This window comes from Aulonocara stuartgranti, assembly GCF_965226115.1.
Source record: "Aulonocara stuartgranti genome assembly, chromosome: 1".
Classification (NCBI taxonomy): Eukaryota; Metazoa; Chordata; class Actinopteri; order Cichliformes; family Cichlidae; genus Aulonocara; species Aulonocara stuartgranti.
This window is the reverse complement of record NC_138939.1, coordinates 18027280-18053571: the sequence shown is the minus strand read 5'-3', so window position 1 is coordinate 18053571 and position 26292 is coordinate 18027280. Positions and strand designations below refer to the sequence as shown.

The 26292-nt window shown below is 38.0% G+C and overlaps 3 long non-coding RNA genes across 5 annotated transcripts; all 3 read right to left on the bottom strand.

Annotated features, from left to right (window-relative positions):
- Positions 1-2175: 2175 nt before the first annotated feature.
- On the bottom strand, positions 2176-6131 carry LOC309712151. 2 transcript variants are annotated; one of them, XR_014278194.1, is made up of 4 exons: positions 5971-6131; positions 4265-4381; positions 4045-4148; positions 2176-3942 (listed from the first exon to the last, which is right to left on the bottom strand). It is a non-coding gene; the product is annotated as an uncharacterized lncRNA (long non-coding RNA). The 2 variants fall into 2 exon arrangements; XR_014278195.1 differs by lacking the exon at positions 5971-6131 and having other exon boundaries at positions 2177-3942; positions 4265-4782.
- A 7117-nt stretch (positions 6132-13248) lies between these two features.
- Positions 13249-15837, bottom strand: LOC309710106. Its single transcript, XR_014277654.1, has 3 exons — positions 15614-15837; positions 14439-15324; positions 13249-14010 (listed from the first exon to the last, which is right to left on the bottom strand). It is a non-coding gene; the product is annotated as an uncharacterized lncRNA (long non-coding RNA).
- Positions 15838-21634: 5797 nt separating this feature from the next.
- Positions 21635-25591, bottom strand: LOC309708963. Of its 2 annotated transcripts, XR_014277385.1 has the most exons (4): positions 25427-25591; positions 23724-23840; positions 23504-23607; positions 21635-23401 (listed from the first exon to the last, which is right to left on the bottom strand). It is a non-coding gene; the product is annotated as an uncharacterized lncRNA (long non-coding RNA). The 2 variants fall into 2 exon arrangements; XR_014277386.1 differs by lacking the exon at positions 25427-25591 and having other exon boundaries at positions 21636-23401; positions 23724-24241.
- Positions 25592-26292: the final 701 nt, after the last annotated feature.

Here is a 26292-nt window from a genome sequence, read left to right as displayed (position 1 = left end):
CTCCTCTCACTCTAGCAGTTGAGCTGCCTCACTCTAGCCCCAACATTCCGTCCCATACACACCCATTATAAACTCTGAAACGGGTGAAAAAACATCATGAAACTTAAACTGGAACTGAAGAAAAAGTATAATAGATATTGAAAAGATAAATACAAGTTGAATAGTTGAATGTCTTGTCTTCGTTTTAAAGTTTGAATGGTGGCTCTATGTGAACGTATGTTGAAGTAGTAAGAGTTTAAAAATGAGTAAGTTGAATGAGAATTTGAAGGGTCTCCCCATTGAAATACATGGGAAATTTTTGTTGAATAAAGTTGAATAAAATTAAAAATATAAATGTTAAAAATGAGAAAAATAGAAGCAATGTTGTCCAAAATAATAGGAATCTAACGATGTTTGAATGGTTTTTCTAAGTTGAACGGTTTTGAAGGAGTAGGCTTTCAAAAAACGTACGGAATACAGAATAAAATATAATAATAAAGATTAGAAGAACAATACTGTGAATGCTTTTCAAGCATTCACACTAATAAAGATTAGAAGAACAATACTGTGAATGCTTTTCAAGCATTCACACTAACTAGAAAGTGCATTTTCTGAAGAAACTGCAGTGTGAATGCTTGAATCTGAATGTATGCACTGAAATGAATTAATTGCTGAATTTTGAGTTAAAAATATTGAATGAGATTAAAAAAAAACAAAAAAAAAAAACGAATTTAACCTGAAAACAAAGGTGCTGAACTGCTAAAAGCTGAAGGTTACACAGAAGGAGGAGTTGGAAAAAAACTGAAAATGTTTTAAATGTAAATTAGAAAACCCTAAGAAATGAGAAAAGAACATTTAGAGTCAGAAAACATCTGAATGAATATTAAAAGGTCATATTCTTTGAATCACTGAATGACTCAAATGTGATCCCTCCACTTTGATCCACACAGTTTAAAAAGTTTAAATGCCTGAGCTTTGAAAGATACAGTGTTGGAAAGAGAACAATAATGGCGACAATTTGAGGGTAAAATGATGGCTGTAACACTGTGGACACAGCAGCAGTTGAAAGAGAAGTGCTTAAGATGAATCTTGGCACAGTGGCAGGCAGAGCTCGTTAAGCAGGCAGGTGTGAGCCTGGTTGCTATAGTGACCGCACCCAATGGCTCCATACACACGTACACAGACATGCGCCTCACTTTTGCTGCTTAAAATGAACAGAAAAGTCAGGCCGAAACAAATCGTTCCCAAATGAAAAGTAAAAGTCGTATTGACAAAATTCTTTCACTGTGAGCGACAGCAATGTCTAGTCTACCAAATTCTCAGTTTTCATGTCTGTGGAGTTTATTATATGGACGTGGTGACAGTGGAAAGACACCATGCTCTTCTGATTTTCAAACGAACCTTCTGAGCCATTTTAACATTAGAGTCTATGGAAGAGTTGGAGGGAGGAGGCTGTGCATTGGTGACATTTATGAAAGAACCATAACACCTAGTACAATAGTAAACACATTGGATGAAAGAGGACAGCCATGGCTACGTTTTGAGGGTAAAATCATACCTGTAGAGCAAACGCTGCGGACACAGCAGCAGTTTTAAAAAAGATTTTAAGATTAATTTTTTTGCTCCTCTCACTCTAGCAGTTGAGCTGCCTCACTCTAGCCCCAACATTCCGTCCCATACACACCCATTATAAACTCTGAAACGGGTGAAAAAACATCATGAAACTTAAACTGGAACTGAAGAAAAAGTATAATAGATATTGAAAAGATAAATACAAGTTGAATAGTTGAATGTCTTGTCTTCGTTTTAAAGTTTGAATGGTGGCTCTATGTCAACGTATGTTGAAGTAGTAAGAGTTTAAAAATGAGTAAGTTGAATGAGAATTTGAAGGGTCTCCCCATTGAAATACATGGGAAATTTTTGTTGAATAAAGTTGAATAAAATTAAAAATATAAATGTTAAAAATGAGAAAAATAGAAGCAATGTTGTCCAAAATAATAGGAATCTAACGATGTTTGAATGGTTTTTCTAAGTTGAACGGTTTTGAAGGAGTAGGCTTTCAAAAAACGTACGGAATACAGAATAAAATATAACTAGAAAGTGCATTTTCTGAAGAAACTGCAGTGTGAATGCTTGAATCTGAATGTATGCACTGAAATGAATTAATTGCTGAATGTTAAGTTAAAAATTCCGAATGAGCTGGAAAATACAGAAATTTTCACCTGAAAACAAAAGTGCAGAACTTTTGAAAGCTGATGTTCACACAGAAGAAGTTGGAAAAAAGCTAAACATGTTTAAAATGTAAATAATAAAAAGATGAGTAATGACAAAAGAAAATTTAGAGTCAGAAAACCTCTGAATGAATATTAAAAGTTCAAATTCTTCTAATTGAAATGAACTTAAAAGATGAACAAAAATTCTGGAGAAAATACAAACTTTAATATACAGCATAATGTTTTTCAGACATATACACATGTGTATATCATGTTTAATAGTATTACATACATCAATTTGTTTTGTATGTCATAGAAAATAACATAAAAATCTTAAGTCATATTTTACAGCTTCTTTCTGAAAAGGACTAGTAGAATAAATAAAAATAACTAAATTAAATAACTAAATAAAAAATAATAAGCAAGATATGAAATACATGAAAATTCAACTTTTAAAACCACAATCCTGAACCTTTAAATTGTGTTGGTTTCTTAGAACATGGCTGAACAGCTGTTTCTATCGTCCTACTTAATCTGTCTACACATCTTTTTATTACTCATTCTTCTTTATGTTTTAATGTAAACAGAGTCCACACAGTGGTAAAAGAGAACTGTATAGAGATTTTTGAGTAAAGTCAAATGAAAGCGTAAGGTGGTGACACAGTTTAACACATGCAAATAATCAAATAAACACATTAGTCCTTTTTGTGAACATGGATAAATAAGTATCAATACAGCATTGTTCAGCCATGCCACTAAATGCTTTTTTACACATTGTTTTAACCTGGGCTCAGACACAAAGTCCCAAAATTAGTTAGTCCCTGACTTTGAGTTGTGGTTATGACTAATTATTATACACAAGGCTTTATCTATCTGAACTCTAAGGACACAAATATGAAAAAAAAAAAACTATACTTACCAGCTGATACCCCACACTACACACTAGGTGTGCCATGTGACCTGAAACTTTGGTACAAAATCATCATAATCATTCTGTTAACACTGTTTTTTAACGCTGTTTGTGTTGCTGTTCAGCAGTTTAAAATGTTTTAGATTGGATTACATGGAATGAATTTGAATTTTCTTGGGGGGTTTTGTGTGTGTTTTGTTCTTAGCAGATTTTTTCTTCCATACTGTTGAATTCCAGTTACCACATTTCTGGTCATATGACATCCCGAGTGCCCACTTAAAAAAAATCCCCACAGTTAATTCAACATTAGAACAAAATAAAAATATCCATCCATCCATCCATTCGCTTCCGCTTATCCTTTCCAGGGTCGCGGGGGGCGCTGGAGCCTATCCCAGCTGTCATAGGGCGAAAGGCGGGGTACACCCTGGACAGGTCGCCAGTCTGTCACAGGGCCAACACACAGGGACAGACAACCATTCACACTCACATTCACTCGCACATTCACACCTAGTGACAATTTGGATTAATCAATTAACCTATCCCCACAAATAAAAAAATAAAAATATGTTAAAGAAAAAAAGGTTTGCTCTGTGATGAAATACTAAATAAGCATACATTGTACAGAGCACTAACAATGACAACAATCCTTTAGCCTGTTGATCAGAGAGAGGCAGTCATTATGTCCATTTAAAACCTGTAATCACAGAGCACAACGTTTCTGTGAAACTATGAAGTCCCATATGATCCTCATCATGTCCAGTGACTTCAGAGTGGATCCTCCCTGTCATCCGGCCAGTGTTTGATGTGTGGCAAGCAGCACAGAAGCAGGATAGCTGAGGACTTTAAAAGAAGAGCAGAAAACAGGAATATGTAGTTGTAAATGTAAATATCAGTGATACTTGTCTTGTCAAAGGGAATAAAATAATGAAAATGTTAACTTACACACTCATTTAGGGAGGATCTTGACACTGCACAGAGGAGGCACAGTCAGTCTGACAATGATGGTGATCTCCAGGGATGTTTTCCTGCAGCAACATTCCTGCCAACTGGCCGTATGATCCAGAGTAGTTGGTTTGTAATAAACAGAAAGGTGTATATGTTAGGTAGTGTGCACTCAGAGCTGGTCCTAAGAAACAAACACATCCTGTAATAAACTGAATACCTGTAGTAGTGCTGCTGCAAATATGAAGCCCTTCTATCATGAGTGGTTTCAAAGAAGGTGTTTTGGAGGCTCAGTCACAGAAACTGTGCAGTCTGTTCAGTCCTGAGTGTCTCGGCTCTGAAGGGGATGGATCACAGAGGGAAACACCTGAGTACAGACATTACAATACACTCTAACACTCCTAAGGTCAAGTGAAAACACAATTTAAACACTTCACAAAGAATGAATACATGTTTTCATGGAAATAATGTCATTAACCCTTTTTGTTGTTAGTAAATCTCACCGACTGCTTGTGGGACAAGCTAGAAGGAAGACTTATCACAGAATCTCTCCTGTGCTCCAGATGTGAAGTCTCACGCTCTGATCGTATGGCGATGAAGATGGTGATGATGAAGTTTCTCTGATCTGTGGCATTACAGTTTCTGGCTGCTATGTGCTTCACATTGTTGGATTTTACATGTGAAGATTGGAGAAGACACAGGAGGACTGTGTCTCTCTTAAAAAGAAAAAAAAAGAAAAACAAAGGAAACCTAACAGGAAAGGAAACCCCCCCCCCCCCCTCAACTCCCACCGTACCCCCCCCCCCCCTCCCACTCAACTCCCCAACCTCACACCATCAAATGTCTATACAAATGTAGGGTATCAGCTGGTAACAGAAAGCAAGTGTAACATATGCACTACATATGTAACACTGCTGAAACATTTCTGGCCAGAAATGTGCAGTTATCAACCCAGACCCACCCTGATGATTGCACTGGCCAGAAACATGATAAAAGCTCATAAAAATTTATGTTTCATAGAAAAATTTGTCCAAAAATATAATTGTGTACTTTTGAAAAAGTTTAAAGTTTATAACAAACCAAAATAATAATATTTTTGTAAATATTATTTCAAAATAGAGGCACACATAAAGTGGCTTAACTGTCATTATTGCTGTAATTAGGTTTGTTTGTTTGTTTGTTTGTTTGTTTGTTTGTTTGTTTGTTTGTTTGTTTGTTTTTTTAAAAAGCAACCTTTAGTCATTATTGTTCTCTCAGAAACAATGAAGAAGCTGTTGAACATTTATGTGTTGTGTAGGCAATCCTCTGGTCCACCCTCCCTCCCTCCCAGCCACAGTGAGACTGGGGCAGCCTGGCAGGATGTTGAAGCCTGGCTGCAGAGAGGATATGCCTACACTGTTCGTTTCAAACTGCTATATTTGATTTTTCTGACATTTATAGGTTACTGTTAGTGAATTTTAGATTTTCTGTAATAAATAAAATTGTCATCTTTTACTGATATCATTACTTAATTCATGTAATTGTATTTTATGTAAACAATTCAAACATTATACTGCAATGCAGGGCGTCAACTTTTAAATATCGCTCTACTTTCTTAAGTCATTCAAAAATATAGATATTACTTACTGTATTCAAAGATCTAGATCATGAATCATCACAGGACAATACACAGTATACTGGGTCATGGTAACTATGGTATGTCTTCATGACTCCAGAATGGAGACATCGATCTGACTGAGAAATGAAAATTAGGTCAAGCAGTGTGTTCTTCTCTGTGGTAGGGGCAGTGATGACCTGTGCGTATCCCCTAGACTCAAACAGCTCCAGGATTGGTTTGTTTGCACTGGATAAAACATTCTCATTAAAATCACCACAAACTATGATGGGATGACAGTCCATGATCTCCAATGAGTCTAATAGGCTTACCAGGTTTTTCAGGAATGGCCTCAGAGTGTAGTCTGGAGGTCTGTATACAACTGCAATCAGAGCACTGACTGGTGCTTCAACCTTTAAAGCCAGAAATTCAAGGTCAGTTACATTATGGATGTACTGTTTTTCATGCACTTGAATGTCACTTTTCACATAAACAGCAACTCCACCACCACTTCTGTTTGCCATCTGGGGAAAGTTTGTGTAGGACAGGTGTCTGTTGCGTTTGAACAAATTGTAATTTTCCAAGTGGAGACTCTCTGCGACAAAAGAGCCCCGCAGGTGTGTTTCTGTTAGGCACAAAACATCTGCTAGACACAATTCATGGTGACTTTTGATGTCATTAATGTGAGCTGGCAGTCCCTCTGTATTATGATGAACAATGGTGAAAACCTCTGACCTGCTCAGTGTTTGCCTCACGTGTAGAAGAGGCATCATGTCATCAAGGTTGGCTTGTCTCATGTTCTCAAGCGCTGCAGTGATTTCTGGGTTGGTGAATATTTTTTTCTCCTCCATATCAAGAAGATACAGTCCACTGAGAGACGTCACTCTACTGACAGCTACGTAGGCCATGCCGGGCTCAAAAATGCTCTTAAGAGAGACAACAGCTGATGTAGTTGTCATACCCTGTACCTTATGTATTGTACATGCAAAGGCCAGCTTCACTGGGAACTGTCTTCGTACCACTCCTTTCTGCTTCAGATTCTCCTCTGCTCTCTCAATGTACACCATATCGTCTGCTGGTGTGCGGTTATTCTTTCCAGATGTCTCATTATCCATTTTAAGTCCAAGCTTGATGATGTGTTGGTCATTTTCAGAGTAAACTACTCTAAGTAGTATTCCAAAAGCTCCATTAACCAAACCATTTTGTATGTCAATGTTTCTGGTGAGCATGACACGAGCTCCTTCTGCAACTTTCAGTGTGTCTGGTAACTCGTTTTTACCTCCTTTCAATGGTCTGTCTTGAAGTGCCATTCTGCCAGTTCTAGGATCTTTTCTATAATCATCTGCATGGATGTCAATGATATGAGTGTGGAGCAGAGCCAGTGTTGAAGAGTTGTGTGCATCCACTTCTTTATTAGTTGCAAAAATGTGCAATGCATCAGTCGGACAATGGGCTGGTTCAGTTATGGCCTGTAACAACAAATTTCTATCTGCTTCGCAAAGCTCATCCAACTTTCCTTTTACACGAATTCTGTTCAGCATCTCAGCAAAGACAACATCATCTTTCTGACGCATAATCTCAGTCAGAGTGATCATCTGAAAATGCTCCCGCCACAGGTCGATCTCAGACGGGTCGTGCACACAGAGAGGTTTAGACTGTCGCACTGGGGGTAGCTGATAGAAGTCTCCGACAGCAATGACTGACATGCCTCCAAAGGGTCTCCGAGTCCCTTTGATCTGTTTGAGTCTTGCATCTACATATGCAAACAGATGTCTTGACACCATAGACACTTCGTCAATGACGATTATTTCAGCATTCAAAAGTTCTGATCTGACTTCATCCAGCTGATTGCCAAGTCCCTGAATGGGAGGTTTTAAGCTTCTAGGCAGCTTGAGAAGAGAATGCAGTGTTGTTCCAGAAATGTTAAAAGCTGCAGTCCCAGTGAAAGCAGTTAACAGGACGGTGGGTTTTGATATGTCAACGTCGTCTGCATATCTGGGCACTTTGCTCAGTATCTTAGATGCTTCTGAGTAGATGCATTTGATAAGATGTGATTTTCCTGTTCCAGCACCACCATTAATATAAAAGAAAAACTGCTCTGGATTTAGAGCACAGACTCTTTTAATGCACCAGTCTCTAACTGCATAAAATATGCAGGCTTGCTTCTTGTTCAGATTCTGAAACATCTGACGTAACAATGTGGGATCAATAGCAGGGGGTTCCCTGATGGCTCTGACTTCTGTTGAAGCATCAGCCTGACGGCTGTAGTCGGGCACATCTTCCTGTTCATTTTCATTGTCTCGCTCTCTTTCTTGTTCGACAAGTGGCAACCTTACGAGATCTGATTCAGGTGCCAGATTACACCATTCGTCAGTCACACCTCTGTTCTGCTCATATTCCTCAACAGCGCTCTCGATCTCCTCACTGTTTTTCTCATATTTTTCTCTGTTTCTTTTGACAATGTGTTGCACGTACTCAAGATGGTCAGTACCTGGTAGCTGTACACAGCCAGCACCATAGAAAGCCTGATAGGTTGGCAACGATGGTGTTTTCAGTTCGTGGTCTGAACGATGAGGAAGGTACAGTTTAAGCAGTCTTCCGTAATATTGCTCTGGATGTTTTTCTTGTGAGCAGCGGTGAAATCTGATGATAGCAGGCTTATTGTTTTTGCGCCTTTGCACAAACCCCATCTCATTGAGAAGGGGCAAAACATCTTTACCTTTTTTCTGTTGGCCATAGACAATCCTGCAAGTAGCAGCAAAGTCTGCCATGCACATCTCCTCATACTCTGGTGTTTCAGGTCTGGCTTTGTATTTGTCATTCAAAGATGTCATCCAAACATTGGAAGACTCAGGTGTTGTGTTGTCCAGAACTGACAGGGGACGACTCATTTTCACAGGATTATCATCAGTTGGAATGAATATTACAGCACGTGAGCATTGCTTCATGTGAAGACCACATGCACGAGCAACACACTCCTGTGCACTGATCTCTCGCTTCTTTGAATATGCCTGCATGACGGCTCTCATTTCATCGCACTCATTTACACTGTCCTTATGGGAGTTCTCAATGACAGTTTTCAGGTACTCAGATAGCCCGCCCTCTTTTTTTGATATATATTTCATTAAATAATTTGCAGCACCAAAAGCATCTAAAACAAAGCTTATGTCGATATTACTGTTCCAGGCTTCAAGCAGATGTGGATTATAGCCGTTTATCCAAGAGTCTTTTGGATCACGCTTTAGTATGATCGTACTCCTCATGTTCATTTTATTCAGGTATCTCTCATATTCTGCATGTGTCAACTTGCATCTTTCCAAGAGCTGCTCTAAACTCATGGAAGCAGTTTCAGGTTCATTCAGCAGCTGGTTCAGTGGTCTGAGCTTGTTCTTTGCCGTTTCTACTTCCAGTGCATCATCCTCACTGGGTCTTGTGATCATTGTCTCATTGCAGGGTGGTTTGGGAAAACCAAAACGGCACCCGGAGCTTAAACTCCTAAAGCACGTCTTTGTGTGGTTCTTACTGTGTTTTTGCACTTCTGTTACTTTTTTGTACAGTTCAGGTTGTTTATGTGGATCAGGCAGCTGAGCTGTGATGTATTTGTTTATAAAATCAAGAACAGTTTGCTCATCATCCTCCTCAAACACAGGAGCACCTTCTACCCACAGGAGGCAGTGTATGTGTGGGCTTCCTCTGTGCTGAAACTCAACTCTGTAAAAGTAGTCAATGACTTTGCCAAGTGGCTCTGCAGGAGATAAGAGTAAATCTCTGAATAATGCTTCAACTCTCTTGTCAAACATGCGCATTGTTGTGACAGGATTGCTTCTCAGGATGTCACACTTTGCTGACCAGTCGAGTCCTTCAAAATTCACTTGTTCACCTTGCTGCCTTGTTATTGCCTCGATCACTTCAGGCCAGCGCATTTCAGCAGCTGAAAATGTGCAAAAGAACGTGGGAGTTCCCAACTGTCTGATCATGGCAAAAAGATCTCTTGTTGTTTTCTCCCAATAGGCTGGGGTTCCTCTCAGAGGCTGCATGAATCTCACTGCATCTTTATTTCGCACCAGTTTCTCCACCTCATGTTTATCTTGTAACATGCCTGAGGTTATTTTTCTACCATCTCTGGTCAGAGGCTTTGCCTTCCTTAACTGTACTGTCATGCTGGATGTAGCCAAGTGTATTTCAGTCACAAACTGTGCAAAGAATAAATAGTTTGTGTCTTTGGCAAAACGATCATCAATGCAGAAAAGTCTTGATTTGAAATACCCACTGGGGGATACTTTGATCAGCCTTCTTTCATCAAGTGTGTTTTGGCCTGTAGGAAACTGCACAGGGAAGGCCATGGCCTCCAGTTTAGGTGTTTTGAAAAAACTTATTGGATTGTTTCTCTCTGCAGGAGCAACAGAGTAGATTCCTTCACTGAAACATAATATCTCCTCAGCCACATCAGGGGGCTGCAAACAGGACTCGAGTGCAAAACCACCATTAGTCAGTCCATCTGCTTGCTCTGAATCATCTCTCATCTGTTCATGCGATTGTTCACCATCACAGGGTAACATGTCAATGTCCTGTTCATTTATATTTTGTGCTTCACTCAGTGCATTTTTCTCACAGCTGTCAATTTCCATTAAATCAGCCTCATCATAATCGTCGTCATTCATGTTTTCATCATCATCATCCTCATCATCTTCATCAGGAAGAGTTGGATCACACAGCTCAGCATCATCTCTGATGCTCACATCCTTATACTGTGGATGAATCTGCTTGAGTTTATGCAGTGCTTGCACAAGTTTAGACCAGCTTACAGTCTGAAACAGCTGATGACCTTTGTAAGACAAGCGTCTCTTCAATTTTACTCTGATCACCTGAGAATTAATTCTCAGTCGAGGTAGTGTTTCAACAGTTTCCTGTACCTCTGATGGGACACAGACCACATTTCCTCTAATTGCTCTTTGTCTGCCTTTGGGAAGAGGAATGATCTTGGCAAATGGTATGCACTTGGCTATGAGATGTCTCTCCAGTATGTTGAGATCAGAAAGTTCAGCTGGAATATCAGCAAGATCCAACTTATTGGCAACAGCAAGTGCTGGCATGGATCCATTTTTAAGATGATCGTGGCAGGTGTGACATATCCACTCTCTCTTTCTCTCATCAGGCACTTTGCACTGCTCATTTCTGCAGTTTTCATCACAAACATGAACAAACTTTCCTGTCAAACATGTTGCAACTACATGTGGGTTTTTGACATACTTTGACCTTGTGCAGGGTCGCACTTGGTTTGGAAATGAAGCCTTGAAGCATACAGTACATGGGTATGATGGTCCAGCTTTGATTTGTGATTTGAACACAGATATGGCCTCGTTGATCACACTGTTGTCACTCTCTTGGGTTTGTCTGTTCACCCATCTGTATTTCCTTTTTATTTTCATTGCACATCTCATGTTGTGCATAATCCTGAATGCAAGATTACTTTGATACCTGTCTCGCATTAGTTGTTTCATTAGTTGTCTGTGTCTTACTCTGAATGCATTGTCACGTGCATAACGCTGAGTCACTCGAGATCTCTGTCTCTCTCTGAATTCAGGGTTTTCTTGATACCTTTTAGTTATATAGTTTTTTTGTTTTTGTCTAAAGTCAGCATTGTCACAGTAGCGTCTTTTAATATATTGTTGTTGTTTCTTTCTGAATTCATCGTTCTCACAGTAGCGTCTTTTAATATATTGTTGTTGTTTCTTTCTGAATTCATCGTTCTCACAGTAGCGTCTTTTAATATATTGTTGTTGTTTCTTTCTGAATTCATCGTTCTCACAGTAGCGTCTTTTAATATATTGTTGTTGTTTCTTTCTGAATTCATCGTTCTCACAGTAGCGTCTTTTAATATATTGTTGTTGTTTCTTTCTAACTGTAGCATTCTCAGAAAAACGTTTTTTAACATATTGTTTTTGTTTCTTTCTGAATTCATCATTTTCACAGTAACGTCTTTTCATATACTGTTGTTGTTTTTGTTTAACTTCAGGATTGTTTTTATATGTCTCGCTTGCGCAAGATTTTTTCTTTTCTTTGTAATCTTTATTTGAAGCATACTTTTGTTGTTCTCTCCTTTTTTGGTTTTCTTTTCTCTGATTTCTGGGTTTCTCTGATGCCATTAATCTTCTTTTCATTTTGTGCCTTTGTTGTTTATTAACTTTTTTCAGTTTTTGTAAAACTATATCAGAAAGGTCACAGGCAGCAACATTTGTTATGGCAGCATTTGATTGACATGAAAAAGCATCACTTGATGGAAGGAAACTTAATTCACTGCATAGTTCTTCAGTTGGTATATTAGGAGGTTCATTCTGATCTTCATATGATGTGAACTGAGTCACGTGAACTTCTTTTTGTTTCACCGGTGGCGTACAAATGGACATTTGACAAAAGATGTTCTCAGTCAGATCAGTCGTTGTGTTTCTCCTTGGAGTAGAGGAGTTTGCTTCATCAACAGTTGTATCAGAGTGAGTAGATGCCACAGCAGTGGCAGCTGTTGGTCTGCAGACTGTGTCTGTGATAGTATCACTCAGGTTGACTGTGCTCATACTGTAGAACTGCACAGGCTTCAGTTCATAGTTACAAGAGGGTGATATCTCCATCATTTCATAAGAATCTTGGATCCTCTTAATCATGTCACTGAGGAGTGTGAATTTCAGCATCACAGCTGTACCACGATTACGTGACTGTAGTAATAGAGGAAGACCACTGGGTGTTCTGGAGTGTGGATCAAAGAAACCATATTTGCCTGATGTGGATCTGAACACTGCGATACACAATCCACTCATAATCAATAAGGCATACTGCACATCTGACAACAGGCAGCTCAGTCCTGCTTCTAAGCTGAGAAAGGTATCTACTGCTTCCTCTGGAGGTTCTTCAAATGTCCCATACCGGGAAGGCTGTGTCATGTCGACATCATACATAGACCAGCGAGCATCAACTTTGTCTGGCAGCTCATCGGTTGCCAAATGAATATTTTTAGGAAATCTTTTCTTGGCCTCTTTGTACATCACATCACCTTTATCCAAGACCAGATTAAGGTCAGCTGTAGTCATGTTTTCATTCTCATGAAGGAAAGCAAGAAATGTGAGTGAGTTACATGTGCACTGCTTGTTTCTGGAGTCTCCATATTTAGGATGAGCCTGGCTGCGAGATGCACAGACATGTATAACAGAGGGCTGGTTTTCAAGGTTCACTCTTTCTGCATGAGATGGTCCTGCCACATCACTGTGACAGCCTCTTTTCAAAAAGTCAGCATAACCCACCTGTGGGGCACTTGACACCTCATGTTGTTCATTAACTTTATGCTGCAGTCCACTCTTTACAGCATCAGCATAAGATACCTGTTGTACATGTGCAGGAACATGTTGACCTGCCTGTTTGACACTGTCAGAATTGGTCTTTGTAGACACACTGTCTTCTGCAGAGCTCTGAGGAAAATCAAACTCAGCTTGTTCACATGTTGGTACTTTGTGAAACTCATGAAACTTTTTCCAGCGTTGTTTTGCAGCTTGTGACTTTTTCTGCTTCCTTGGCATTTTCACACACCTGCAAGTGTTTCTTAGTCTTTAGAAAATATGTTCACAAGATAAGAGTGGCACACACCAGGAGATGTTGTCTTTGTTTTTATATTTCAGTTTTTATTTGTCTTAAACAGTTGTCTTTCGTTTGACAGTTTGTTCTTCAGTTGAGAGAATATTATGCACTCTCTTTATTGGCTTGGCATTTTTCAGCAGCAAGCCAAGAGTGAAAAACAGGTAGAGAGAAAATTTAGAAGAGAGAACAGGCAGAGCAGGAGAGACACGGCTGGGAAATCACAATCAAACCGTGAATTAGTTTTCTTTGTTCAGTTTGTTCTCAGGTAGAGGCAATATATGCACTCTTTATTGCTTTAATGGCTTGGCGTTTTTCAGCAGCAAGCCAAGAGTGAAAAACAGGTAGAGAGAAAATTTAGCAGTGAGAACAGACAGAGCAGGAGAGACACGGCTTTAAATCAAACCGCAGATTTTTCTTTGTTTGTTCAGTTTGTTCATAGGTTGAGGCAAAATATGCACTCTTTATTGCTTTGTTGGCTTGGCGTTTTTCAGCAGCAAGCCAAGAGTGAAAAACAGGTAGAGAGAAAATTTAGCAGAGAGAACAGACAGAGCAGGAGAGACACGGCTTTAAATCAAACCGCAAAAGGATTGTTGGTTTGGCAAAATTTCTCACAAACCACAGAGTGAAATACAGATGGAAAGAAGGCAGAGACAATAGGTGGAGCAGGACAGAGGATAGAGGGGTTGGGGGGTTGGGATGTGAGAGAGAAGACTGGAGATCTGGTCCTTGTTCTTCTTCTTCTACACACTCTGAACAAAAAACAAGAAAAAAAAATAATTTTATTAAAATTATATCACATGGTAATTGTATGAACTAAATGTGACTACTGCAAAAGGACAAAACAAATATTCAAGCTAAACTGTTGTCGGCTGCCATGTGCAAAAAGTTGCATAATTGGGCACTTTTTAAAAGAATAAATATTTAATTAAATTCAGCAATAATATTTTTAAATACAAATATGATTGAGTGAATCATTAATTAATCACATGTAGTGTGACTACAAAAATGTACGAAAAAAATATTTTAGCCCAATTGTTAAGCTGCACTTATGTGTATTTATTATAAAATTGTGTTTAAAAGGTCTAGCACAAAGTTTGAACCCATCACTTTACAGCTTATATTAGTCATATAATTTTTTTATTTTGGTCTACTTCTCTTACAGTATGTGCACACCTACCAGGCAAAGCACAGTGTCAGTCAGGTTCCTGAAAGAAACGAGAAATAATACGTTAGTTGTCTGTACAGTGTTATCAGACTAACAGAAATACAAAGCCCACACGACATGATACACTGAACTTCTAGTCAGCAGGGTAATTATAGAGTAATATAGCACACCAACTGATACAGCAGTCATTTTACAATTCAAACTAGTTAACTGAAGTATTGCCACTTATGTAAGGCTACTGTTAGACTGTTACTAGCCTTAGCATTGCTGCTAGCGCTAGCATTCCGGCTAGCATTAGCACTTCAGTTAGTGTTAGCATTGCAGCTAGCGTTAGCATTGCAGCTAGCGTTAGCAATGCTGCTAGCGCTAGCAATGCTGCTAGCGCTAGCACTCTTACTGTTAAAACTGAGCCACAATGGCAATAATAAAGCTAATTTCTTACTTTTGTCTCACTGACCGGCAAGAAATATCACAGGAATATTATTTTTGTCAGTTAACAACTGCTAAGGCTAGTGTTAGCACTATAGCTAGCGTTAGCATTGTTGCTAGCATTAGCATTGAAGCTAGCGTTAGCACTGCTGCTAACAGCAAAACGTAATAAACGTATATAAATGATAGCGAAGGTTATTCTTTTTTCTTTCTTTCTTCTTTGAATTGTTTTTAACTCTGTTGGACTTGATATGTGAGTTTAAATGTCAAACATGTATTTTTTCCATCATAAAAATAAAACACTGCAGTACTGAGTGTACTGTACTTACCACAGCAGAGAGCAAAGCGGAATGACGACAGTTGGTCCAGTGATAGGTTAAAAACAGATGAGGCGTTCAGGTGGTGCTTGGAAATTTGACCATCAGTTTGAACAGCAATAATGAGCATATACATGTCTGTGTGTTGGTCTCTGTGTGTGACAGACAGAGAGATAGAGGGAAAAAATACACTATACTAGTGTAAAAATTGGTCCTTTTTGCCCAAGTATAAGCGAATGAGTGACATACAGAAAAACAGGGCAACTGGCATTAAATGAGCAAATAAAAAGTATTAAATCTTGAACTGTTTTGTGGGTTTTATTTTAAGACTACTTTGAGTATATTCGTGGGGAGATAAACTATACAGACTATAAACAGAGACATTAAATGAGATTAGGTTAGTGAAACGTTAGTTAAAAGGTGGGGAAATTAACTACAGACCGATAGATGCTGAGAGCTTTAATTATCCAGTCAGAAAGGATGATTTTGAAGTCATCAACTGACTCCAACTGCCCAGATCTGAAAAACCTTTGTGCCAATCACAATGCTCTACTTAGTTGGCATATACTAACTAGTGACAAACTATTAATCTGTGGCAAAACCCTGTCAAATCTGTCTTATTGTACTTTTGAAAAAGTTAATCTTACTACAATCTAACATTTTTAGGTTTAACCTTGGCAGAGTGAGAGAGAGCTCGTTAAGCAGGCAGGTGTGAGCCTGGTTGCTATAGTGACAATGGCTCCATACACACGACACAGACATGCGCCTCACTTTTGCTGCTTAAAATGAACAGAAAAGTCAGGCCGAAACAAATCGTTCCCAAATTAAAAGTACAAGTCGTATTGACAAAATTCTTTCACCGTGAGCGACAGCAGCTTCTAGTCTACCAAATTCTCAGTTTTCATGCCTGTGGAGTTTATTATATGGACGTGGTGACAGTGTAAAGACACCATGCTCTTCTGATTTTCAAACGAACCTTCTGAGCCATTTTAACATTAGAGTCTATGGAAGAGTTGGAAGGAGGAGGCTGTGCATTGGTGACATTTATGAAAGAACCGTAACACCTAGGACAATAGTAAACACATTGGATGAAAGAGGACAGCCATGGCTACGTTTTGAGGGTAAAATCATACCTGTAGAGCAAACGCTGTGGACACAGCAGCAGTTTTAAAAAAGATTTTAAGATTAATTTTTTTGCTCCTCTCACTCTAGCAGTTGAGCTGTCTCACTCTAGCCCCAACATTCCGTCCCATACACACCCATTATAAATTTTGAAACGGGTGAAAAAACATCATGAAACTTAAACTGGAACTGAAGAAAAAGTATAATAGATATTGAAAAGATAAATACAAGTTGAATAGTTGAATGTCTTGTCTTCGTTTTAAAGTTTGAATGGTGGCTCTATGTCAATGTATGTGGAAGTAGTAAGAGTTTAAAAATGAATAAGTTGAATGAGAATTTGAAGGGTCTCCCCATTGAAATACATGGGAAATTTTGGGAAATTTTTGTTGAATAAAGTTGAATAAAATTAAAAATATAAATGTTAAAAATATGAAAAATAGAAGCAGTGTTGTCCAAAAGAATAGGAATCTAACGGTGTTTGAATGGTTTTTCTAAGTTGAACGGTTTTGAAGGAGTAGGATTACAAAAAACGTACGGAATAGATAAAATATAATAATAATAATAATAATAAAGATTTGAATAACAATACTGTGAATGCTTTTCAAGCATTCACACTAATAATAAAGATTAGAAGAACAATACTGTGAATGCTTTTCAAGCATTCACACTAATAATAAAGATTAGAAGAACAATACTGTGAATGCTTTTCAAGCATTCACACTAATAACTAGAAAGTGCATTTTCTGAAGAAACTGCAGTGTGAATGCTTGAATCTGAATGTATGTACTGAAATGAATTAATTGCTGAATTTTGAGTTAAAAATATTGAATGAGATTAAAAAAAAACAACAAAAAAACCCCGAAATTAACCTGAAAACAAAGGTGCTGAACTGCTAAAAGCTGAAGGTTACACAGAAGAAGAAGTTGGAAAAAAACTGAAAATGTTTTAAATGTAAATTAGAAAACCCTAAGAAATGAGAAAAGAACATTTAGAGTCAGAAAACATCTGAATGAATATTAAAAGGTCATATTCTTTGAATCACTGAATGACTAAAATCTGATCCCTCTGCTTGGATCCACACAGTTTAAAAAATGTAAAAGTCTGAGCTTTGAAAAACAGTGTTGGAAAGAGAACAACGATGGCTACGTTTTGAGGGTAAAATGATGGCTGTGACACTGTGGACACAGCAGCAGTTGAAAGAGAAGTGTTTAAGTTGAATTTTGGCAGAGTGGCAGGCAGAGCTCGTTAAGCAGGCAGGTGTGAGCCTGGTTGCTATAGTGACCGCACCCAATGGCTCCATACACACGCACACAGACATGCACCTCACTTTTGCTGCTTAAAATGAACAGAAAAGTCAGGCCGAAACAAATCGCTCCCAAATGAAAAGTAAAAGTCGTATTGACAAAATTCTTTCACCGTGAGCGACAGCAATGTCTAGTCTACCTAATTCTCAGTTTTCATGCCTGTGGAGCTTATTATATGGACGTGGTGACAGTGGAAAGACACCATGCTCTTCTGATTTTCAAACCAACCTTCTGAGCCATTTTAACATTAGAGTCTATGGAAGAGTTGGAGGGAGGAGGCTGTGCATTGGTGACATTTATGAAAGAACCATAACACCTAGTACAATAGTAAACACATTGGATGAAAGAGGACAGCCATGGCTACGTTTTGAGGGTAAAATCATACCTGTAGAGCAAACGCTGCGGACACAGCAGCAGTTTTAAAAAATATTTTAAGATTAATTTTTTTGCTCCTCTCACTCTAGCAGTTGAGCTGCCTCACTCTAGCCCCAACATTCCGTCCCATACACACCCATTATAAACTCTGAAACGGGTGAAAAAACATCATGAAACTTAAACTGGAACTGAAGAAAAAGTATAATAGATATTGAAAAGATAAATACAAGTTGAATAGTTGAATGTCTTGTCTTCGTTTTAAAGTTTGAATGGTGGCTCTATGTGAACGTATGTTGAAGTAGTAAGAGTTTAAAAATGAGTAAGTTGAATGAGAATTTGAAGGGTCTCCCCATTGAAATACATGGGAAATTTTTGTTGAATAAAGTTGAATAAAATTAAAAATATAAATGTTAAAAATGAGAAAAATAGAAGCAATGTTGTCCAAAATAATAGGAATCTAACGATGTTTGAATGGTTTTTCTAAGTTGAACGGTTTTGAAGGAGTAGGCTTTCAAAAAACGTACGGAATACAGAATAAAATATAACTAGAAAGTGCATTTTCTGAAGAAACTGCAGTGTGAATGCTTGAATCTGAATGTATGCACTGAAATGAATTAATTGCTGAATTTTGAGTTAAAAATATTGAATGAGATTAAAAAAACAAAAAAAACAAAACGAATTTAACCTGAAAACAAAGGTGCTGAACTGCTAAAAGCTGAAGGTTACACAGAAGAAGGAGTTGGAAAAAAACTGAAAATGTTTTAAATGTAAATTAGAAAACCCTAAGAAATGAGAAAAGAACATTTAGAGTCAGAAAACATCTGAATGAATATTAAAAGGTCATATTCTTTGAATCACTGAATGACTCAAATGTGATCCCTCCACTTTGATCCACACAGTTTAAAAAGTTTAAATGCCTGAGCTTTGAAAGATACGGTGTTGGAAAGAGAACAATAATGGCGACAATTTGAGGGTAAAATGATGGCTGTAACACTGTGGACACAGCAGCAGTTGAAAGAGAAGTGCTTAAGATGAATCTTGGTACAGTGGCAGGCAGAGCTCGTTAAGCAGGCAGGTGTGAGCCTGGTTGCTATAGTGACCGCACCCAAGGGCTCCATACACACGTACACAGACATGCGCCTCACTTTTGCTGCTTAAAATGAACAGAAAAGTCAGGCCGAAACAAATCGTTCCCAAATGAAAAGTAAAAGTCGTATTGACAAAATTCTTTCACCGTGAGTGACAGCAATGTCTAGTCTACTGAATTCTCAGTTTTCATGCCTGTGGAGTTTATTATATGGACGTGGTGACAGTGGAAAGACACCATGCTCTTCTGATTTTCAAACGAACCTTCTGAGCCATTTTAACATTAGAGTCTATGGAAGAGTTGGAAGGAGGAGGCTGTGCATTGGTGACATTTATGAAAGAACCGTAACACCTAGGACAATAGTAAACACATTGGATGAAAGAGGACAGCCATGGCTACGTTTTGAGGGTAAAATCATACATGTAGAGCAAACGCTGCGGACACAGCAGCAGTTTTAAAAAAGATTTTAAGATTAATTTTTTTGCTCCTCTCACTCTAGCAGTTGAGCTGCCTCACTCTAGCCCCAACATTCCGTCCCATACACACCCATTATAAACTCTGAAACGGGTGAAAAAACATCATGAAACTTAAACTGGAACTGAAGAAAAAGTATAATAGATATTGAAAAGATAAATACAAGTTGAATAGTTGAATGTCTTGTCTTCGTTTTAAAGTTTGAATGGTGGCTCTATGTCAACGTATGTGGAAGTAGTAAGAGTTTAAAAATGAGTAAGTTGAATGAGAATTTGAAGGGTCTCCCCATTGAAATACATGGGAAATTTTTGTTGAATAAAGTTGAATAAAATTAAAAATATAAATGTTAAAAATATGAAATTTAGAAGCAGTGTTGTCCAAAAGAATAGGAATCTAACGGTGTTTGAATGGTTTTTCTAAGTTGAACGGTTTTGAAGGAGTAGGCTTACAAAAAACGTACGGAAAAATAAAATATAATAATAATAATAATAACTAGAAAGTGCATTTTCTGAAGAAACTGCAGTGTGAATGCTTGAATCTGAATGTATGCACTGAAATGAATTAATTGCTGAATTTTGACTTAAAAATATTGAATGAGATTAAAAAAAAACAAAAAAAACCCCGAATTTAACCTGAAAACAAAGGTGCTGAACTGCTAAAAGCTGAAGGTTACACAGAAGAAGGAGTTGGAAAAAAACTGAAAATGTTTTAAATGTAAATTAGAAAACCCTAAGAAATGAGAAAAGAACATTTAGAGTCAGAAAACATCTGAATGAATATTAAAAGGTCATATTCTTTGAATCACTGAATGACTCAAATGTGATCCCTCCACTTTGATCCACACAGTTTAAAAAGTTTAAATGCCTGAGCTTTGAAAGACACGGTGTTGGAAAGAGAACAATAATGGCGACAATTTGAGGGTAAAATGATGGCTGTAACACTGTGGACACAGCAGCAGTTGAAAGAGAAGTGCTTAAGATGAATCTTGGTACAGTGGCAGGCAGAGCTCGTTAAGCAGGCAGGTGTGAGCCTGGTTGCTATAGTGACCGCACCCAATGGCTCCATACACACGTACACAGACATGCGCCTCACTTTTGCTGCTTAAAATGAACAGAAAAGTCAGGCCGAAACAAATCGTTCCCAAATGAAAAGTAAAAGTCGTATTGACAAAATTCTTTCACCGTGAGCGACAGCAATGTCTAGTCTACCTAATTCTCAGTTTTCATGCCTGTGGAGTTTATTATATGGACGTGGTGACAGTGTAAAGACACCATGCTCTTCTGATTTTCAAACGAACCTTCTGAGCCATTTTAACATTAGAGTCTATGGAAGAGTTGGAGGGAGGAGGCTGTGCATTGGTGACATTTATGAAAGAACCATAACACCTAGTACAATAGTAAACACATTGGATGAAAGAGGACAGCCATGGCTACGTTTTGAGGGTAAAATCATACCTGTAGAGCAAACGCTGTGGACACAGCAGCAGTTTTAAAAAAGATTTTAAGATTAATTTTTTTGCTCCTCTCACTCTAGCAGTTGAGCTGTCTCACTCTAGCCCCAACATTCCGTCCCATACACACCCATTATAAACTCTGAAACGGGTGAAAAAACATCATGAAACTTAAACTGGAACTGAAGAAAAAGTATAATAGATATTGAAAAGATAAATACAAGTTGAATAGTTGAATGTCTTGTCTTCGTTTTAAAGTTTGAATGGTGGCTCTATGTCAATGTATGTGGAAGTAGTAAGAGTTTAAAAATGAGTAAGTTGAATGAGGATTTGAAGGGTCTCCCCATTGAAATACATTATAAATTTTTGTTGAATAAAGTTGAATAAAATTAAAAATATAAATGTTAAAAATATGAAAAATAGAAGCAGTGTTGTCCAAAAGAATAGGAATCTAACGGTGTTTGAATGGTTTTTCTAAGTTGAACGGTTTTGAAGGAGTAGGCTTTGAAAAAACGTACGGAAAAATAAAATATAATAATAATAATAACTAGAAAGTGCATTTTCTGAAGAAACTGCAGTGTGAATGCTTGAATCTGAATGTATGCACTGAAATGAATTAATTGCTGAATGTTAAGTTAAAAATTCCGAATGAGCTGGAAAATACAGAAATTTTCACCTGAAAACAAAAGTGCAGAACTTTTGAAAGCTGATGTTCACACAGAAGAAGTTGGAAAAAAGCTAAACATGTTTAAAATGTAAATAATAAAAAGATGAGTAATGACAAAAGAAAATTTAGAGTCAGAAAACCTCTGAATGAATATTAAAAGTTCAAATTCTTCTAATTGAAATGAACTTAAAAGATGAACAAAAATTCTGGAGAAAATACAAACTTTAATATACAGCATAATGTTTTTCAGACATATACACATGTGTATATCATGTTTAATAGTATTACATACATCAATTTGTTTTGTATGTCATAGAAAATAACATAAAAATCTTAAGTCATATTTTACAGCTTCTTTCTGAAAAGGACTAGTAGAATAAATAAAAATAACTAAATTAAATAACTAAATAAAAAATAATAAGCAAGATATGAAATACATGAAAATTCAACTTTTAAAACCACAATCCTGAACCTTTAAATTGTGTTGGTTTCTTAGAACATGGCTGAACAGCTGTTTCTATCGTCCTACTTAATCTGTCTACACATCTTTTTATTACTCATTCTTCTTTATGTTTTAATGTAAACAGAGTCCACACAGTGGTAAAAGAGAACTGTATAGAGATTTTTGAGTAAAGTCAAATGAAAGCGTAAGGTGGTGACACAGTTTAACACATGCAAATAATCAAATAAACACATTAGTCCTTTTTGTGAACATGGATAAATAAGTATCAATACAGCATTGTTCAGCCATGCCACTAAATGCTTTTTTACACATTGTTTTAACCTGGGCTCAGACACAAAGTCCCAAAATTAGTTAGTCCCTGACTTTGAGTTGTGGTTATGACTAATTATTATACACAAGGCTTTATCTATCTGAACTCTAAGGACACAAATATGAAAAAAAAAAAACTATACTTACCAGCTGATACCCCACACTACACACTAGGTGTGCCATGTGACCTGAAACTTTGGTACAAAATCATCATAATCATTCTGTTAACACTGTTTTTTAACGCTGTTTGTGTTGCTGTTCAGCAGTTTAAAATGTTTTAGATTGGATTACATGGAATGAATTTGAATTTTCTTGGGGGGTTTTGTGTGTGTTTTGTTCTTAGCAGATTTTTTCTTCCATACTGTTGAATTCCAGTTACCACATTTCTGGTCATATGACATCCCGAGTGCCCACTTAAAAAAAATCCCCACAGTTAATTCAACATTAGAACAAAATAAAAATATCCATCCATCCATCCATTCGCTTCCGCTTATCCTTTCCAGGGTCGCGGGGGGCGCTGGAGCCTATCCCAGCTGTCATAGGGCGAAAGGCGGGGTACACCCTGGACAGGTCGCCAGTCTGTCACAGGGCCAACACACAGGGACAGACAACCATTCACACTCACATTCACTCGCACATTCACACCTAGTGACAATTTGGATTAATCAATTAACCTATCCCCACAAATAAAAAAATAAAAATATGTTAAAGAAAAAAAGGTTTGCTCTGTGATGAAATACTAAATAAGCATACATTGTACAGAGCACTAACAATGACAACAATCCTTTAGCCTGTTGATCAGAGAGAGGCAGTCATTATGTCCATTTAAAACCTGTAATCACAGAGCACAACGTTTCTGTGAAACTATGAAGTCCCATATGATCCTCATCATGTCCAGTGACTTCAGAGTGGATCCTCCCTGTCATCCGGCCAGTGTTTGATGTGTGGCAAGCAGCACAGAAGCAGGATAGCTGAGGACTTTAAAAGAAGAGCAGAAAACAGGAATATGTAGTTGTAAATGTAAATATCAGTGATACTTGTCTTGTCAAAGGGAATAAAATAATGAAAATGTTAACTTACACACTCATTTAGGGAGGATCTTGACACTGCACAGAGGAGGCACAGTCAGTCTGACAATGATGGTGATCTCCAGGGATGTTTTCCTGCAGCAACATTCCTGCCAACTGGCCGTATGATCCAGAGTAGTTGGTTTGTAATAAACAGAAAGGTGTATATGTTAGGTAGTGTGCACTCAGAGCTGGTCCTAAGAAACAAACACATCCTGTAATAAACTGAATACCTGTAGTAGTGCTGCTGCAAATATGAAGCCCTTCTATCATGAGTGGTTTCAAAGAAGGTGTTTTGGAGGCTCAGTCACAGAAACTGTGCAGTCTGTTCAGTCCTGAGTGTCTCGGCTCTGAAGGGGATGGATCACAGAGGGAAACACCTGAGTACAGACATTACAATACACTCTAACACTCCTAAGGTCAAGTGAAAACACAATTTAAACACTTCACAAAGAATGAATACATGTTTTCATGGAAATAATGTCATTAACCCTTTTTGTTGTTAGTAAATCTCACCGACTGCTTGTGGGACAAGCTAGAAGGAAGACTTATCACAGAATCTCTCCTGTGCTCCAGATGTGAAGTCTCACGCTCTGATCGTATGGCGATGAAGATGGTGATGATGAAGTTTCTCTGATCTGTGGCATTACAGTTTCTGGCTGCTATGTGCTTCACATTGTTGGATTTTACATGTGAAGATTGGAGAAGACACAGGAGGACTGTGTCTCTCTTAAAAAGAAAAAAAAAGAAAAACAAAGGAAACCTAACAGGAAAGGAAACCCCCCCCCCCCCCTCAACTCCCACCGTACCCCCCCCCCCCCCCCCCTCCCACTCAACTCCCCAACCTCACACCATCAAATGTCTATACAAATGTAGGGTATCAGCTGGTAACAGAAAGCAAGTGTAACATATGCACTACATATGTAACACTGCTGAAACATTTCTGGCCAGAAATGTGCAGTTATCAACCCAGACCCACCCTGATGATTGCACTGGCCAGAAACATGATAAAAGCTCATAAAAATTTATGTTTCATAGAAAAATTTGTCCAAAAATATAATTGTGTACTTTTGAAAAAGTTTAAAGTTTATAACAAACCAAAATAATAATATTTTTGTAAATATTATTTCAAAATAGAGGCACACATAAAGTGGCTTAACTGTCATTATTGCTGTAATTAGGTTTGTTTGTTTGTTTGTTTGTTTGTTTGTTTGTTTGTTTGTTTGTTTTTTTAAAAAGCAACCTTTAGTCATTATTGTTCTCTCAGAAACAATGAAGAAGCTGTTGAACATTTATGTGTTGTGTAGGCAATCCTCTGGTCCACCCTCCCTCCCTCCCAGCCACAGTGAGACTGGGGCAGCCTGGCAGGATGTTGAAGCCTGGCTGCAGAGAGGATATGCCTACACTGTTCGTTTCAAACTGCTATATTTGATTTTTCTGACATTTATAGGTTACTGTTAGTGAATTTTAGATTTTCTGTAATAAATAAAATTGTCATCTTTTACTGATATCATTACTTAATTCATGTAATTGTATTTTATGTAAACAATTCAAACATTATACTGCAATGCAGGGCGTCAACTTTTAAATATCGCTCTACTTTCTTAAGTCATTCAAAAATATAGATATTACTTACTGTATTCAAAGATCTAGATCATGAATCATCACAGGACAATACACAGTATACTGGGTCATGGTAACTATGGTATGTCTTCATGACTCCAGAATGGAGACATCGATCTGACTGAGAAATGAAAATTAGGTCAAGCAGTGTGTTCTTCTCTGTGGTAGGGGCAGTGATGACCTGTGCGTATCCCCTAGACTCAAACAGCTCCAGGATTGGTTTGTTTGCACTGGATAAAACATTCTCATTAAAATCACCACAAACTATGATGGGATGACAGTCCATGATCTCCAATGAGTCTAATAGGCTTACCAGGTTTTTCAGGAATGGCCTCAGAGTGTAGTCTGGAGGTCTGTATACAACTGCAATCAGAGCACTGACTGGTGCTTCAACCTTTAAAGCCAGAAATTCAAGGTCAGTTACATTATGGATGTACTGTTTTTCATGCACTTGAATGTCACTTTTCACATAAACAGCAACTCCACCACCACTTCTGTTTGCCATCTGGGGAAAGTTTGTGTAGGACAGGTGTCTGTTGCGTTTGAACAAATTGTAATTTTCCAAGTGGAGACTCTCTGCGACAAAAGAGCCCCGCAGGTGTGTTTCTGTTAGGCACAAAACATCTGCTAGACACAATTCATGGTGACTTTTGATGTCATTAATGTGAGCTGGCAGTCCCTCTGTATTATGATGAACAATGGTGAAAACCTCTGACCTGCTCAGTGTTTGCCTCACGTGTAGAAGAGGCATCATGTCATCAAGGTTGGCTTGTCTCATGTTCTCAAGCGCTGCAGTGATTTCTGGGTTGGTGAATATTTTTTTCTCCTCCATATCAAGAAGATACAGTCCACTGAGAGACGTCACTCTACTGACAGCTACGTAGGCCATGCCGGGCTCAAAAATGCTCTTAAGAGAGACAACAGCTGATGTAGTTGTCATACCCTGTACCTTATGTATTGTACATGCAAAGGCCAGCTTCACTGGGAACTGTCTTCGTACCACTCCTTTCTGCTTCAGATTCTCCTCTGCTCTCTCAATGTACACCATATCGTCTGCTGGTGTGCGGTTATTCTTTCCAGATGTCTCATTATCCATTTTAAGTCCAAGCTTGATGATGTGTTGGTCATTTTCAGAGTAAACTACTCTAAGTAGTATTCCAAAAGCTCCATTAACCAAAC